This window comes from Rhopalosiphum padi, chromosome 2, assembly GCF_020882245.1.
Source record: "Rhopalosiphum padi isolate XX-2018 chromosome 2, ASM2088224v1, whole genome shotgun sequence".
NCBI lineage: Eukaryota > Metazoa > Arthropoda > Insecta > Hemiptera > Aphididae > Rhopalosiphum > Rhopalosiphum padi.
In genome coordinates, this window is record NC_083598.1 from 170,652 (window position 1) to 190,139 (window position 19,488).

Genomic DNA, 19,488 nt, shown 5'->3' on the forward strand with positions numbered 1-19,488 from the left:
TTCGAAATTTTCACCAAATGTTTATATTAGTGTTATCTATTTATGATTGAATTTTAAAAATATTTTAATATTTTTAAAGCTATTTATAGGCAATTAAAAATTTTCGATTTTTCTAAGTTTTTTTTTTTAAAATGACTGAAAAAAAATTGGCTATCCAAAAAATCTTTTTTTTTGAAATTTATTTTGTTACGAAATCGCGTAAAATAACGATGTATTACAATTTAAAATTTAAATATAGGTAAAAATATAATATATTATCCTACTAATTATCCTAGACTGATAAACCATTTTTGTTCAGAATCGTTTTTCGTATACAATAATACCTGTCATTGCATTCAAATAACACATCCATAATAGTGACAAGTGACCTACTGTCCATCTTTACTATACAGCAGAGTGATATCCACTTGCCTAGGTACCTTTTTTTATTTAATTATTTTCAAAAAAATTGAAGATAGATATTTTGTAGAGTTAATTTTTATGAAAATATTGACGTTTCAACATTTTAATTTCATTAATTTTCTGATGATTTAATATTTTTTCTAATTTTGAAATAAACCACGAATTATTTAATACGATAATGGCATCAATGTATCAAACATGTGGCTCGCGTGCTCGTACGGCCGGCGAACGCTTTCAGTGTAATTCACAGTTTTTCTCGAAACTAGAAAAAATATTAAAAATCAGCAGTTTAATGAAATTAAAATGTTGAAACGCCAATATTTTCATAAAAATGAACTCTACAAAATATCTATCTTCAATTTTTTTGGAAATAATTAAATAAAAAAATATATATTTTTTAACTTTTTTACCAAAGCATTAAAATAAATTAAAACATGTAATATTTGTAGTTCTTGTCCCCGTTAAACTTATTAAATAATCAAAATTATGATATCTCCATTATTTCAGGAGATATAACAATGGGTAATTCCTCACGGGACACCCTGTATATATGCACAAATTTCAATAATGCAATCAGATGTGTGATTCGCGTTGAAATACTAAGTCAAATATATTAAATCGTATAACTTTTGTATTTTTTTCGATTTTCTAAATATGTCCAACATAAAATAACTTTTAAAGTAATAATTTATGTAGGTATACTATATTACTATATACATTATACAAATAAATATATATATTACATTTTGTTGTTATTATAACTTTTATTTGGGAGGGGGGGGGTTGAACCTCCAAAACCCCCTTGTATACGTGCCTGTAATTATACATATTTGTTTGTTTATATTAATACATTTGTCGATGGCAAAAAGTGATGGCGGAAAAGTGCACGTTCAGTGACGCGTTGTAACTTGTAGAATAAGCATAATGATAAATAAAATCGAAACATATACCCGTATACATAATAAATAGCGTCAGCGTATGCACGAGAAAAGCGCTCGGTTAATGGGTGAAAGTGTCTCGTCTCGTGGAGCCTGGTGGAGGAGGCGCACTATCGCGATGTCGCTAGTTCGTCGTGGGTTGCACAACAGGCGACGGATGGGCGGCCGTGCGGCGTGATGAAACAATACCGTAGACGATGACGTCGCTGACTAGAGAGAGGTGGTTTTGGAGTTTTTATGCTACGTGCGGTGTGGTGCGCGCGGCGGCGTGGGATAATTATGATCGGCGGGACGGTAATTATTATTGTTACTCAGAGCAGGGAAGTCCTCGCCGACTGTCTGATAAATGTATTGTATTATTATATGTATATTTATATAGTACTGTAACGACAACAACAAAAACAATAATAATAATACATTACAACAATAATAATAACGTATGATAGGCAGCTATAATATGTCGTAATAATAATATAATATACCTAACGATGACAAGAAATAACAATGACCAGTGACCACCGTCACCAAAATGGTTTTGACTTTTGATAAATATTTCAGATGACATTCCCCATATGAAAAAATTATATTAATAAAATAACAAACTATAACAAGACATTGTTAACGTAAAAAACAAAAGATTAAAGGGATGGATGTCAATAAGGAACTGTGCTCCGCACATCAATATCAATAACTCTTTCTTAAATGCAAAAAAAATCGAAATAATTGGTGACTATAGCGGTTTATGTACTCGTAAAAAAATATAAAAATAATTTAAGGAACTTTTTGTAGCTTGCCAAAATACATTTCTATAAAAAAACAATTAAAAGGTATCTTTTATTAGTCTATTTCAAAGTTAACCTGGAAGGCTGGAAATTTATCAATGAGATCACGTCTTGTAATATTTCTAAAAAAGTAAAAAGTAAAAACAAAGGTAAAATTGAAACTATTAAAGTAATCGATAAGATATTATATTTTTATGACAATCCCAAAGAAACGTCATATATATTTAACAATTTTTTTAGTAACGTAGGTATAAACTAAGCCGAGAAATTTGATGATGAGAGTTTTGATTTAGAATTGATTTAATGTGAGGACTAGATCTTGTGTTCTTTTGATCAAATTTTTCTAAAAAAAATTAAGGTTTCAGAATTATATGTATTATATAAACAATTTTAAATATGATATATTGCTGCCTATTATGATAGAGTGACGGTCAAAATCCTAAAAAAATAATACCAAGTTGATTGTTTTCTTCATGTATATATAATTTGAGTATTCAAGATAATATTTCCCTAGATTGCTTTAAAATCGCAAATATTAAACCTTTACACAAAAACGGCGATTGTAAGACAATGAATAATTATAGACCTACATCCATATTACCTAATTTTGGTAATATATTCGAAAAAATAATTAAACCGAGATTGACCTAGAATAACTTTGTAATCTATTATCCAAAAATCAATATAGCTTTAGACCAGGACTATAGGCACAGAAAATTCTTTATATGAAGTAACTTATTTTTATACGATTCATTGGATAATGGCTTGAAAGCAATTGCTGTTTTTATAGACCTGGCTAAATCTTTTAACACTGTTTATCATGAAATTCTATCAAAAATGTTAACAAAAAATTTGGAATAAATAATCGAAGTCTACTTTGGTTTAAATGCTCTGATACTCTGATAGACAACATGTAGTGAAACTTAATGAGGTAAAAAATAATGCAAATCTTTTCAAATATTGTGTTTTACTGGGTAGTGTTTTAGGTCCCATTTTGTTTTTATTGTACATAAATGTAATTAGCGACTTAAATATTGATGGCAAATTGGTGACCTAGGTTGATGACTCATATCTGTTATTTTCTGATACTTCGTGGGAGGGGGTCCACCACAAAGCGTCGAAAATTCTAAATTTAACATATAAATGTATTAGTGAAAAAAATGTACCGTGATGTGTAAAAATATGATGTATATGAAATTCTCAATAAATAAATGTAATATAGGTACATATGATTCTCCAGTATTAATTCATAGCTCTAAAAGTTATTTGAATTGCATAATGCATAATTTTGTACAAGTTAAATAATAAATCGAAAATTCATTATTTAGGTATTAAATTTGACAATCAATTGAGATATAACTTACATATTAATAAGTAGTAGGAAACTACATATTTTATAAATTTGTTAAACTTATAGATTAACTACCGGTAGATACTTCATGTACTGTATATTTTTCAATAATATGGATTCTTAACATTGGGAAATATTAAGGATATATAACTACTACTATATGTATTTGAAAATATTGAAATTTTATCAAAATAATATATTAAGAATAATTTTACGTCAAAATTCACTCGAAGATTCAACAAAATTGAATTGTATGCATTTAGGTATTCTCCTAGTATGATATTTGTACGAAAAAAAAAATGTTTTACTATTTATGGAAAAAATTAGTTAATTCCAGCCAAATGTAATAGATTTTTCTCGGGTAAGAGCAAAAAATAGGGCCTATGATATATCGATAAAATAAACAAAAAAAACCCTTTGGGAAATCTTTGTTTAGACTATTTAGGTCCAAAGTATTTTAATAACTTGCCAATTTTATATAAACAAGTATTTATTGTGGCTTATTAAATGAGAAAAGGTAGTTTATAGTTGGGTTTTTTCAAAATTAACAATTTCCTAGAAAAATTTGCATTCTTGTTGTTGTTAGTTTTTATTTTTATTTTTTTTATTCATTAATAGTTTTATATACTATTAAAGATTACAATATTTAAAAGAAATGAATAACATAATCATTAATCAGTAATAATATTGTGATATATATGTTTCAAATATACTTATTATTCTCTGTACTATCAATTTAACTTTTATAGAAGCTGCATATTAGTATACGTTTGTATCTAACTTATTGTAATGTAAATAATAAATATGTAATATTATTTGATAAGCTCATTTTTTTTCTTTTATTTCTATTTTCTATACAATATGCAACAGTGATAATACGAATGTTAACTCTCTACTTCATCACTAGCGTAGGTTTAAAGGAGTAGATATATTTAGTAGTATATTTATAAAGAAATGTATTAATAAATAAAAAAAAAAAATTAGATAAAATTGCGTGTACTTCCATGGAGGACGATGCATGCCCCTAAAACCTGTAAATTTTAGGCCCTTGCCCTACTATGACTTAAAAACTATACAGTTTATAATCACCCACGTACTTTATATACATGTAATATAAGTACTTATACATGCGTACGGTATATTACGTGTTTATTAATTTATCGTACTCGTGGAATCCATTTTATAAAACTTCGAAAGGCATTGAAAGGTCTTCATCTTTACCATTAAGAGGGTCTTCTCCAGGACGATGTCAATGATTCGCCGACGCACAAGTATAATAACATATTACCATGTCTGAGTGGCGGCTCCCTTGTATAGATGGCGTTCAGTGTAATGGCTTTCAGAGGTAGAAATAAATATAAAAATAATATAGGACTATATCGTATTAATGTTATTATATCCATACGAAGTTTGATAAGTATACCTTATGACACGTTCAGCGTACACCAAAATATAAGACTATACGATACTTTGATGCCGACGGCGTCGTCGCACGCGGATAATTCGATGAAAATTATACCGTCCATCCGTCCACCAAATGTGTGAGAAGGAATAACAATTATATATTGGAAAACAGACTATAGTGGCAATACCTACAATTAAAATATTATTGTTATTTTTTATCATTATTGACATTATTCATCATGTTTAACGCCTGTACAGCACTACAGCAATTCACGTCGTCGTAGGTCTAATTATACCAATCTATAGAATATTACTGGTAAAGTATAGGGAATCCGGTCATTATGATACAATGTCGGAACATTTTGGGCAATATAAGAATGATTTTGTGTAATACTCATACTGTTCTTACATTGACTGGGCATTCTACGATAGTGCCCGGTCAAAATGTACATTGCCAAGATTCAACTGATTCAAGTGGACAAAGTGAATAAATAAAGCGTAAAGCATACATTTATATCGAGTATAATTCATATGTAACAATTACCTTTACCTACATATTTTATTCGTGCAATACTGCGACTAACGAGATACCTATTTAGTTTAAGAATGAATTATACATGCATTAGAACAGTCGAAATCAATTCACAATATGCAAAGAAATGCTCATCTAGATTAATAAGGTATTATCAACACATATTTCTCTAAAAGAAGCGATAAGAACATTTTCTAATTTGGGTGGCCAACCAAAGGCATGGAGTCGCATGGTAATTGACAATTGTATCTATAATACATTATGTAAAATCAACCTGTGTAAATGCAAAAAAATATGGTCGACTTTGTAACTCAATAAAGTGCCATAATAGTGTTATTTGTGATAATAAATAAAAACAATATATTACTATGTACCTAATTTTATTTCTATGAAGTTAATTACTTTTGTTAGAGTAATCACTAATCTAAGTACAATTATTTAAAAGTAATAAACTAATAAATGATCAGCATTTAGTTATACATAAGAAAAAATAATAAATTTATTAGGTATATATTATAGGCTTAATGTATAGTTTCTACCTATTTACTATATTTCTACGATTCTAAAAACCATCACGATTACAACCGATTAGACCGTTTAGTGGAACGATAGGCCCGTCTTGAAAACTCCCAAGTGGAATTCATAATATTAACTCAGTAGCGCAATATTATACGATTTATCGATTGCGGGTTCTTTTAAAAATATAACAATAATAATATTAATATAATATTACGATGTACCTATCCATAGTATATTATAGGTAATTATAACATAATATTAGATTTAGTCGTTTTTATCTTAGTTCGGATGTAATATAACACTTGTGTAAAGTACACATTTTCCATTAATAATATAATATATAATATTACGCTTGAGCATATATTTTTAAAAGGTCGTTTGTTTATCGTTTATCATCTTGTAGCTGTTTGTTTTTTAAATAAATAAAGTGGAGAAATAATTAATTTTTCAAAGATATCTTGTGGGCAGACAATATTATGTATAACAAGTCAAATTATATGAAGTTACATGACAATATTAAACATCGATAAAAAATCATAAATACGAAACATTATACGATTTTGTATAGCAGTCAGATCCATCAATGCCCACACATCTATATGAAAATATAATATTCTTCCATAATGTCTTAGATTTTTGAATATTAGTTTTGTTTTATAAATATGATTTTTCTTGCGTTCACTATAAGTACTAGTGTACTACTAGTTTATAGTAGTATATAAACACAATTTAAAATATTATTATTTATTATTCTTATTTATACAATTATATTATCTATATTAATTTGTAATGTAAATCTAATGTTCATTTTTATAATATATTATATCACACTATTCGATTTTTATACCTCATTTACATAGTTAATTGTCTAATTAGCTTTTTATTAAATATTGTATAAAGAGAAGTATTTACTATAATAAGCCATTTATGTTTTACTGTATTATTATTTATAGAACTACAGTCGTGGCTCGTGATAAATTAGCAAAGAATAAATAACTATTTTTTTTTCGTCAGAAATTTATAATTCTTGTTTCACAAACCACCTTTAAAATTTGTAACTTGTTAGTTGTTTATCTAAAAAAAAATACATACAATATGGAAATTAAACATAATGATATTAACCATATGATGTGATAACTGATAAGTATTGATTATTGAGTAATATTAATGGTGTTCAAACTAAAGACGTCGCGTGTGTATACACTAAGGTTGTATACATACATTTATAAATCTATACACTTTCGGAAATCAGATTGTTGATAAATATTATAAAAATAAAATTTCACTAGAGTTGAGAATTTACAGTGAAAATCTAAAATAATTGGTCTCTAAGATTAAGCCTATTTTAATAAAATGGTATTAAAATGTTAAGGTCACAAATGGATAGGTAGGTGTACCTAATCGAATAATAATTAAATATTTTACATATACATGAAAATGATACTTTATGATTGTCTTACTACCGAAAGAAAAAAAACTTTAAAACTGATATACTTGCTATTTTAGTCTATATTAGTTGTTAGATAATTTCACTTATAGGTATATTTGTTGTTAAAATAAATATTTCAACAACAGATACTTAAAAAAAAAAACAATCTAATTACCAAAATGTATTTTGTTAAAAACGGATAGTTACATGTATACACAATATATTTTTTATTATTTTTTAACTGGTAATGCTTACAAAAACTGGTGAACAATTTAAAAATAACACAAACATCTGACAAACGTGGATCGAACACATGCGCAAATCGCTAGCATTATATTTTGCAAGAAGTGTATTTATTTTTTCCCTTTGTAATTTCTATACATTTTCCTGGTGATTTTCCACCCAGCCGTATATACATGATCGTCTGTAATAACACTCCCGAGCAACATGGTTAACACCCATTGTTTCGGATTCAGCGTCGTACGCCCTTGACATTATATTGTTATTCTTATTATGTTGGTATAGGACTATAGGTATTCTATATATGTGAGTCGTGACGCCGCACCATAACACGCATGTTATATTCCCTCTTGTGTGTGTATGGTTTCCATCATATATATTTTATATACACGATCGAATACCATACACCGTGTGATATGCAATGTAAATATAGGAAGCATGCTCTATATGAGAGAGAAAAAATTGAGTAACGCAATAAGAACATAGTTGCTTTACAACTGTTCGGTAAGGTCGAGGATTATTTTTCGTAATCCGATTCGTGCACCTGTTAATTTGCCCTATGCAATTTATGGACTTCTAAGTTGACTATTTTTATTTTATTTTTATAATAGTAGACAATTTGTGCCGTCCAGCTAATGGCGCCAAAACACTGTAAATGCGTGTTATATGAATTATATAAATTATATGATACATAGGTAACCTAACCTAGGTAATATACACACGGTAATGTATACTTATATATAGTATTTTGTTTTATATTATTTATACACTTATTCATTCATTGTATACTTTTTATTCTATATTTTTTTTTTGTATTATTATTAAATGTAATTATACAAGTTTAAAATTCAACTCGGTGTTAAAAACAGCGAACAGAATTAATAATAATACGTATATTTAAAATATTTGTCAACGTATGTATAAAAAGTATTCAAATGATTTCGTCATCAATTAAATTTATATATAAAACATTTTTCACTTATATAAATATATTATATTTATGTATGGAAATACATATATTATGAATAAATATAAATACATATTATGTATTAATAGTATCATAATAATTTATAGAAGATAAGTCATAAGTGATCTTGATTTGTTTTTAGAAGATTTATTGTCAATTCGACTTATACACATACATTTTAAATATTTTCTATGAATTGTAATAATATTGAAACTCATACATAAGATAATATTAGGTCAGTAGATGTCGAGTGTACCTCGTTATTGAGGTATAGGCGTAAGTTGGGGGGGCTTAGGGGGGCTTAGCCCCCCTATATTTTTAAAAGTTTTTCAAGAAAATTAAGGTTATTTATTAATTAGAGAAAATTATAAAATGTAAAACATAATTCCTAATCAGGATATCCGATAGGATATGTGTTATGTGAACACTTAAGCTTCATGTATGAATTTTGTATCGTAAATTTGTAATAAAATTAAAATGATTGAGCTATACGTTATAATATTTTATAACGACAACGATAAAAAGTTATGTTATTACCTATTATACGCCGTTAGGTGAATAATTTTGAAGTTTTTATATACATCTTATTATAATAAATATTATAATAAAATTGTAAAATTTATAAATAGGACTTAGGTGTACGGGGGCGAAATCCTCCGTGGGCCTGTTCTATGTTTATAATTTGAGCCCCCCCCTTCTAACAAGTCAAATTTACGCCTATGTATTGAGGAGATAACTGTAATGGAAGTGTTAAATTTGAATTTAGTGATAGATCATTGCATACGAAAAACTATTCTGAGTCAATACCGACTTACCGTAGAACGTTGTGCTGCAGTGGCGTAATATGAGTGTTCAAATATATAGTACTTGCAAAACCAAAATAATCGCTTTGTAAGATTTTAAATATAAATTATGGTTATATAAAAAACTTAATGTATTCTTCTTATATCATAGGTTTGAGACCATTGAGATACTGAAGGGGGGATTTTATAATTTAATACATATTTATTATAACATAAAAAAAGTTTGCAATACCAAAAATGTGAACGAAATTACGCAACTGGCCGTTTGAATAGGTTTTTAGTATAAATAGGCAATAGCTTAAAATGAGTTTAAATGTTTTAAAAATTCTATCATATATTGTAAAATATATTTTAAGTAACTGTGAAATGTTTATAATTATAATTTCAGGCACCCATAAAAATATTTGTAGAATTATGGTCAACTATATTTTTATAATAATAATTCGTGTTATCATAGCTTATATGGAATTTTGTATTAAATGTTCAACCAAATATATATATTACATATACCTATATGAACATTAACAATTTTATGAATTTTGCAAAACAATTTGCACACTTTCGCGATTTTTGTGATTTTCTAATTTAAAATATCAACTATATATTTACTTTTCTACTAGATAAGATATTAAAGTTGAAGACTGAAGCATTTTTACAAAATAAAAATCACACATCATTATGAAACTAATATATCTATCTCTCAAATATATATTCCCAAAATGTATTCAGAATATAAATATAGATCTTGAATATGACGTATATCACTGCTTATACTAAACAGTGGTTGTAATTTTCGATATTCAAAGTACTCATACATAAATTATGTAGGTACTTATATATATATTATGCATTCGTGTATACAAATAGTATGTATAAGCGTTCAAAATAGTTTTCTAAATATATATATATATATATTTATTTAGTTTTAGTTATTTAGTTTATAGTTAAATTTGGACGGACTAAATGACTTCTTTAAACAATGGTAACAACTAATTTTAAGATAGGTCAAAAATATACTGTAGTACTTTATTTTGATTACTTTTTTAAGTATTATATTGATCTCTGTGACTAATTATATTACATTATCATGTTGATTATTGTTGAAAATAAAATAAATAAATTTAAAGAACGTAAATGGAAATTATTAATAATAGATGTAAAACATATCTATAGTTTTTTTTTTCAAAAAATTTAAATTTTGAAAAGTTTAGATTATTTAAAAATTTTGAAATTTTTGCTAATTTTATTCTAAATAATTATTATGAATGTTATATTGTTATATAAGGAATAATGGAAAAAAATAATCGTCTTGCCCTCCAAAATATTGTCATCTTTTAATTTTATAACAGGTATATCTACTAGAATCAAAAATGAGCTAGTTCCACTTAGACTGCGCAAACGCGTTTTGTCAATGTCGTACGTGTGTAAGACGGAGACAACACATGCGGGTGTGACGTCCTCTTTAGTGTAATTATACAATTTTTATTCAAAACTGTTGATATTCAATGATATGAATATTTAAAATATATATTTTTTTATTTATAAGGTGAACTGATTTTAATTTAACAGAATAATTACTTTAGATATTAATCATTAAGTAAATCAAAAAATATATATAAAAGCAACAAAAAATAAAATATAAAATGTATAATATGCGATAATGATAGTAATATAGTATTAGTATATAATACATGTTCACCAATCATCATACTCCTACATGGCACTTTATTAATTTAAATTCTGCAAAATACGTTCAAGCTGATTGAAACAAGATGAAAGTCAATAGAAAATGTATTGATTGACTACTTTTATATTATAATTGTATATTTAAATATCTATATGGCTATATACTTAGTGGTAGACTATAATATAGTTAACTCAGAACGAAGGAAAAAATTTCGAGGGGGGAGGGTTAAAAATGTTCATAAATATCATATTATTCATTTGTAGGTCAGGTAAATTATTTTTTGTTCCTGATATTTCGGAGGGGGTGAAACACTTCCCACACACTAAGTTCGTGCCTGAGTTAGGTACCTAAACATATTTTTACAAACAAAAATTGAATAACATTGACTCACTTGACAAAATGCTATGTAGTGTCTATACTACTTATTACCTATAAAAATAACTTACATTTAATAAGTAATTAAAACTAAATAAATTATAAAAGAAGAACGGCATTTAAAATAAACACATTTAAATAACAGTTGCATTGTAATTATTTTACAGAAATCCTCAAATAAGTTTTTGTATATAATTTTAATGGTGCATAGAAAAATTAATGACATTTAATACGTAGAAAACCAGAGTGGTAAAATGAAATTATCCCTCAATTTACTTCGAACTCGGTTGAAGTAAACTAAAACGAACATACCTAATTTGTATTGATATAAATATAATATTAACCAATAGCTTTATGTACATAATATGTGGTAGTTCCCTTTGCCTTCCAAAAATAAATTATTGAATAACTTAAAAAGATTTATAATATGCAATATCACGATGGATATTATACTTGGTGATAGATAATACTATAATCTTAAAAAAAACTAACTTTTTATACATCAATTATTATTTATTTATTTGGAATATAATATGCAGTGCTATATAATGTATGAAAAAAATATATTTGAACTATAGACAGTATAGACACGTGTTGTACTTACTTATTTCAGATTATATTAGTGTATAATACTAATACCCTTTTAGTCGTGTATCCTGTAGATTGTACTGTATATACCATATAAATTTATATTAGCTCTGAGTTATTCACAGTGTGTGTCATAATACCCTAATACTCCTCAACTACTTGAGTGCGTGAAATTTATGATCGTTTTTAAGCTTTAAAGCCTGATTTAGGATTTTTGAGGCCCCGGACAAAATAATAAATGGACCTATTATTATAAATTTTAAATTAAATTAAAGGATCAATTAAAATAATTAAAACAATTAAATCTAGTAGGTGGGCCTCTTGTCATGGGCCCTGGATGAATACCCATATAATGTCCTTGCATATAGTTGCGTAAATATATGGCACTGTTCAAAGCTGAAAAAAATTACCGCTAAAAACGAAATGCATAATATGGTTCTGATTGTTCTGAACATTGGGTATCAAAATCATAAGTTTGGTTTTCCGCGCCAGTCGAAATATAATAATAAATTAAGGAGCAACATAATATATAGGTACTAAACTAATAAAAAAAGCACTATCGTGGAACAATTTCACACAGGTGATACCAAATGGTAAAAATACAATCATATCTACGTAATATTATAACATGTACGCCACAATATAAGCCAAAACTGTATACATATATATTTTTTAAATATGCGCTTATAATAATATATAAACCACTCAATTTGTTCTCACTTCTCTTTATATTATTACATCTCTTCTGCTGGACAGGCCGCGTCATCTCTAAGCGGCGTCAGTGGCGACAATAAATAACGAGGCGTTTTGCCGAAACAAAAACACGCAGCCCGGCCCCACAGTTTCTAATAATAAACGCGGTAAATTAATGGAACTCGTCGGCAGCCGCGTGCAGCGTGAACGAGCTTGCAAGAGAGCGAATGGGCGGGTGGGCAGTCCGGTCGACACAATGCGCTTTCTTGACGGTCGCCGCGCCGTTGCAGCTGCTGAATGTCAGTTGTACGTACACATAAATAAAAAAATCCATTCTACCTCCTCCAAAACCGCTCTATACCAACCCTTTCTTCGCAGTCCCATCAATGTATCTAATTTAACGCTTTACCGAGAAAAACTTTAAACGCCAGCCGCATCACGTTAAAAAAAAATTACTCAACCATCACAACGATTTTCGAGGACGATCTTCCTCATACTCGTTCATGTTTACCCTTACCACTTTATAGAGTCATAACTCATAATAGTCATAAACTCATAACAGTGATAACACTAAATCATTATATTTGTATTATAATTGTATAGAATACATTTTTTAATCGTTTATTGATAGGTATTCGTACCGAAAAATTATAGTTAAGTTACTAGGTGGGACACTTTTCGGCCAGTATACTATTTTAGTCACCAATGAAATATTCTTCGCGTTTTTATTTTAAACTACTAATTTGTATAGGTATTGAATTAAGTAAAAAATAAAAAACAAAAGTTATATTATAATTATAAATTTATAAAAAAAGCATAAAATTATAGATATATTTTATTTTTATTTTAAATAAAAATATTATATGGATAATCTAACATCTTTACGCTAATGGTCGACAAAAGCGATAAAAGTAATAAGTAATAACTACTAATTAGGTGTATAGAATATCTATGTAGAGGATTGTTTTGTCGAACATTTGATGTCAATATGTCCTGATAATAATACATTTAAATCTACTGTAATTATTTAACAGACACTTACATTAGTGAAGAAAACATATTTCCTCCTACTATTTGAGCATCAGGCTCTTCTGACTTTACTAGAATCACAAATACATGCGAGTCTATTATATCATTTAATTATCTGAATTTTTTAATTTTTGTTCCAACTCTATGTTTTTTCTACTTAATTTATTTTAAAAATTATTCATATTTTACCAAGTTCTCAGTGTACAAGCTACAAATATTCATAATGAAATTAACAAATTAACTAATTAATAATTTTTAAATAATATAACGACGTTGTTTTTCTACATACAGCTGGTGCTTCCTAATAGTTTATCTACAAACACTTCAAGACTTCAACAAAACAAAAAATATTATTTAATGAATTTATAACTACACTTTTATTATTAAAACAAGACAACTAAATTGTATCTTCTCAAATAATTATGATAAGGAAATAAATGTATGGAAGAATATAACTTGCATCCTGCATTTACCTATGTTTTGTAAAGTAATTTACTTAATCTCACAACTTGTTTGTTTGCAAATTGTTTTTATAAAACATAATTTATTTTTTAGGGTTTTGGTTAGGGACAATTATATATTGCGATTAAACCAAATTTATCTATGGAAAATTGTGAAGTGAAGTTACTTTTTTAAGATGAAATTTAAACCACATGTGGACTGGTGACACATCGATGGTATCGTGCACAATCCTACACCACCCCTATGTGCCATGTGCACGCATATATAGCCTAACCATAGTAAAGGAACTGAATAATCAAGTACCCTATATACCTATATACCAGATACCTATACCTATAACTTATAAGATTGTAAAGTAAAACTATTTTATAAGCATAGAGTAAAATAATTGTACAATCATGATTCATGAAATAGGTATTCATTGTCATTGTTGTTAAAATATAAAAGATTGTTACAGCAGCTGCAGTTATGGTGCTATTAATTATAATTTATAAATAATTTAATTATAATTATAACACTGCGTCATTGAATATAGTAATTTTTTCTACTTTATTTTATATTATCACAAACACTCAAAAAGCTAAACATATTACGTTTATCAACAATATGCTTGCTTCAGACCTTAGTCCACTTAAAATTGTGAGCTCAGCACCTAAAATGTCTCAAATATCATATTGTATCTAAATACTAATGTACGATGTACCTACAACAAAAAACATAAGTATAACATAAAAAAGACAAGAAATATTTGGTTTTAAAAAATTCTATACTTTTTTTATATATATAGCGTGAGAGTATTAAATAACAATAATAATTAATACTTAGTATTTTTGTAATTAAACAACAATTGACCCAGAGTATGAAAACAATTAAAATAAAATAACACTTTTACATTATTTATTAGACTAGCTGTAATTGAATTCCTACAATTGCTGTTATTGTGTCATACTTATAAGATCCCGGGTGAATAGATCTGGCATCAGTGTATAATAAATAATACGCTGAGTAACACACTGCTTATATTAATATTATCCCTTCGGATTAAAAATGCAATCTTGTAACTAATAACCATGCTGCACGCCTTCACAATTACACCAGCATTTCTATGTAATTTCTGCATCGTGAACATGTATTTTTTTCTTCTGTTTTATAAGTCGTCTTTTATCATCAATAAACCAGTTTAATTCAAATTCAAAATAACACTAAATATAAAATGTCACTGCTTTTAATCAGCGTTAATCCATGCATATATAATATTATAGATTATAATATACAATTATTTTAACATTCTATGGTAAACCACACATTGTAATTTGTAAGATGACATAACCATTGAAGAATTTAATTAATTTTCCGTTTTATTCTGCATGTTAAACTCATCTAAATAAAAACACGATTCATGCCATAAGAATTCTACATTTTGGAGTCAAAACTATTTTACGTTATTTTTTTGTTGCGCACGTGTGTGCTATTGCCATACCTACTGTAATAGTTTTATATTATAATTTATAATATGTAGTATTTTTGTATATTATATTATTGTGTTAATTCAAAATGTATAACCGTCTCTGGTCATTATTTCCTTCAGTGAAATTAATAAAATCGTATAGGTATATTATTATTGTGTTTATGCCATACAGGCATAGTGAATCGTTATTAAGTTATCATTTCTACAAGGTTTTTATTATTCTTAAGTATTACATGAGAAATACTATAAAGAAATATTTCTGTGTATATTTTGTATACACGAGATTTGGCAGTTTGATTTTAAAGAATCAATTCACAAAAGTGTAGTGAATATATCGATATAATTAAAATGGTTTAAATTTTGTGTGAAATTTTAATAAATATTTTTGGAATAGTTTATAGATAAATGTTGTTAGCTCTGATATTTCCGATTCGCGAGTTATGTATATATATATCATACCTCTATGCATGTATATATTGCCCGTAAGGGTATAGCTATCATATAGAGGTACATAACCTCGCGAATCGAAAATATCAGAACCAACATTGGGCAAAACTCTGTTCGCCCAAAAATAACCCTTCGCTTTTCGCCCAAGAATATTATAGCACTTTTTGACCACATTTTTATAATACAAATTTTGGGAATCACTTTATTATTTATTTGTGTAGATAAGTTTTATAAAGCCATTTAGCATTACCCAGAGAGTACCATGAGGAGACGGCTTTTATTACTCTCCAAAAATGTATTGTGTATTTGTAGATATTATAAACTAAAACAAAAAAGGTGGGCAAGTGCAAATTATCAGAAGATTAATGAAATTAAAATGTTGAAACGTCAATATTTTCATAAAAATTAACTCTACAAAATATCTATCTTCAATTTTTTTGAAAATAATTAAATAAAAAAAGGTACCTAGGCAAGTGGATATCGCTCTGCTGTATAGTAGAGATGGACACTAGTGAAATAGGTTACTATTGTCACTATTATGGATGTGTTAAATTTGAATGCAATGACAGGTGTCATTGTATACGAAAAACGATTTTGAACAAAGATGATTTGTCAGTATAGGATAATTAGTAGGATAATATATTATATTTTTACCTATATTTAAATTGTAATATATCGTTATTTTACGCGATTTCGTAAAAAAATAAATTTCATACACTCATAAAATTTTTTTCTATATTGACGCTGCAGGAATTTTACAGTGCACAAATTTTTTTTTACAGTTACTTGAAGGAAAACTTATGTATAACCTTGTATAGGTAAAAACCTTAGGTATAAATCACAAAAATTTTACGAATTCTCAACTTCAAAATTCCTTGCAAATTTTCGCGATTTTGATATATTTCATAAACATTTGACCTTTAAATGCTTATAAACAAAAATTGTGAATAACGATTTTTGATTTTTTTTACTACAATAAGTTCAACATATAATAAACCTTGTATTAAATTTTAAAAATTTTTTGGATAGCCAATTTTTTTTCATAGTCGTTTCAAAAAAAAAACTTAGAAAAATCGAAAATTTTTAATTGTCTATAAATAGCTTAAAAAAGATTAAAATATTTTTAAAATTTAATCGTAAGTAGATAACGCTAATATAAACATTTGGTGAAAATTTTGAATATTTACAATGATTCGTTTTTGAGTTACAGCTAAATAAAAAAATCGATTTTGTCAAAAACTGATTATGCGTAAAAATTCCCATTTTTCTATCACTTTTTTAGGGTTTTTCCTAACGCTTTTAAAAACTACTGAAATTTTTTTAATTTTGACCCCCTAAAGAACTAGATGAATTTTCTTTTTCAAAGAGGGCTGAAGTCAATTGTCAAAGCATTATTTCTACTCCAAAACGTGATAACAGACGTAAAAAAAAACACAGATCGTTGTAAAATCAATACAATCATCACTTCGTTCAGAATCTAAAATGTTAATATAAAAAATATAAATCGTCAAATTATAGTTATTAAATTTATGGTTTATAATAATTAAATTTTATTAATAATTTTTTTTTTTTTGAATTTAAGCGTAACTTGGAAATTTATTAGGAGGAAAATATATATACTTCCATATTAATATTTAATATATAATAATATATTATTGATTATTATTATATTACTTACTTCTTATTTATATATCTTATGAAGGGGAAATGCCCTCCTTGTCCCAAGTTTACGCCTATTGAGCTATAGGATATAGTTAATGTGTTTTAATTTAACTGAACAAATTTTTACAATGAAGAGCATTTAATGCGTTTGATATAAAACTAACAAAATATTTTGCACTTGCAAGATATATTGCTCTTAATTGTTAACTACCAATTTCAAGAGTTATCATTATGTAGCATATACATCATGCGAAATGTACCATTATTAAGAAGTATAAGTACTTACTAGTTACTACACATACACTATATAAGTCATATAAGTGAAGTTAATATATACAGTGAAAATTCTTTATAACGAAACTCGTTACTACGAAAAACTCTATAATATATAACGTAAATATTACATTAAAATGGTTGGTTTGATTTATAACCTATTATACCTTTTATACCCTTTCTATGTTACGAAAACTCTCTATAATGAAAGAAATCTCTTGGTTCCAGGGCCGGCTTGAAGGTAGTTCGAACTGCGCAGTGGCACAGGGCCTCGCGGATTGAAAGGTCCCGCGGGCAGCAGCGTGTTGTAAAATTATATTTTAGACATTTTTAATATACGTTGCAAACGGAAAAAATTAAATTAATTTTTGTATGTAAATAATAAATGCTCAGTTACTAAATTGTATTGAGACATTGAGTTCATAGTATTCATACCAATCGGCTATCACTAAATATAATATTAACTGCAGTTAACAGTTTGGCTTAAACGAGATAGGTCCATAGACCATGTATTCAATTAATGACTCAGATTCAAATCGAATTATCCCCGAGATGTCTATGAAATAAAATAATAATGACTAACAGCCACTAAATAGAGGCGTATGTAATTTGCGCCATTATTCACCTAATTCAAACTGTAATTAGCGCCACTGTTAAATAACTAAATAATAATTTTTTTTTTGACAGATTAACAATATATTATAATTTTAATCATTGATCAATCAAGTTAATTTAAATTCTAGAAAATGATTAAATTTATTAATTTATAAATAGTTAAAATAATAACAACACTAACAATTTTTAGACTTATGAACTTTTCGATGTATAAAATTTGCAAATAACAACAAATCTTTGTTTCTGGTACTTTTAATAATTTCATCAATATTTTTATCCATTATTTAAACTTTTATATAATTATTTGATTGCTGATATTAATATATATATAAGTCTAATTTAAGAACCTCTCACCTCCAACATTAGCTTCTGCTTATAGGGGGTGAGCAAACTTACTATGTTATATTTATGAAAATTATGTTATTGTTTGTTTACAAATGTATTATTATTGAAATACATACGTATACTTAAATTTACCTACTGGTGGCGCAATTTACAAGTAACAAAATTGGCGCAAAATACCATCTCCCGTCCTAAAAAGGCCTCGAAAAAACATTTCTCACATAGCCCCGTTATTCATCAAGCCGTCCTGCTTGGTCCCATACAATTCGTTATAGAAAGTTTTTCTTGTAGTTGATTAAGAATGCTCACCAAAAATAAAGTATTATACTCGTTATTGTCTTAAAAATTAAATCTATGATCGTAAAATTGGCACTTGACCATACTATAATAAATAATAATAACTATATTGTTTCTAGTTTTTGTTGCATGTATATGTTGTATACTTGTATACAATGTATGAGTTGTATAGCTCATATTAAT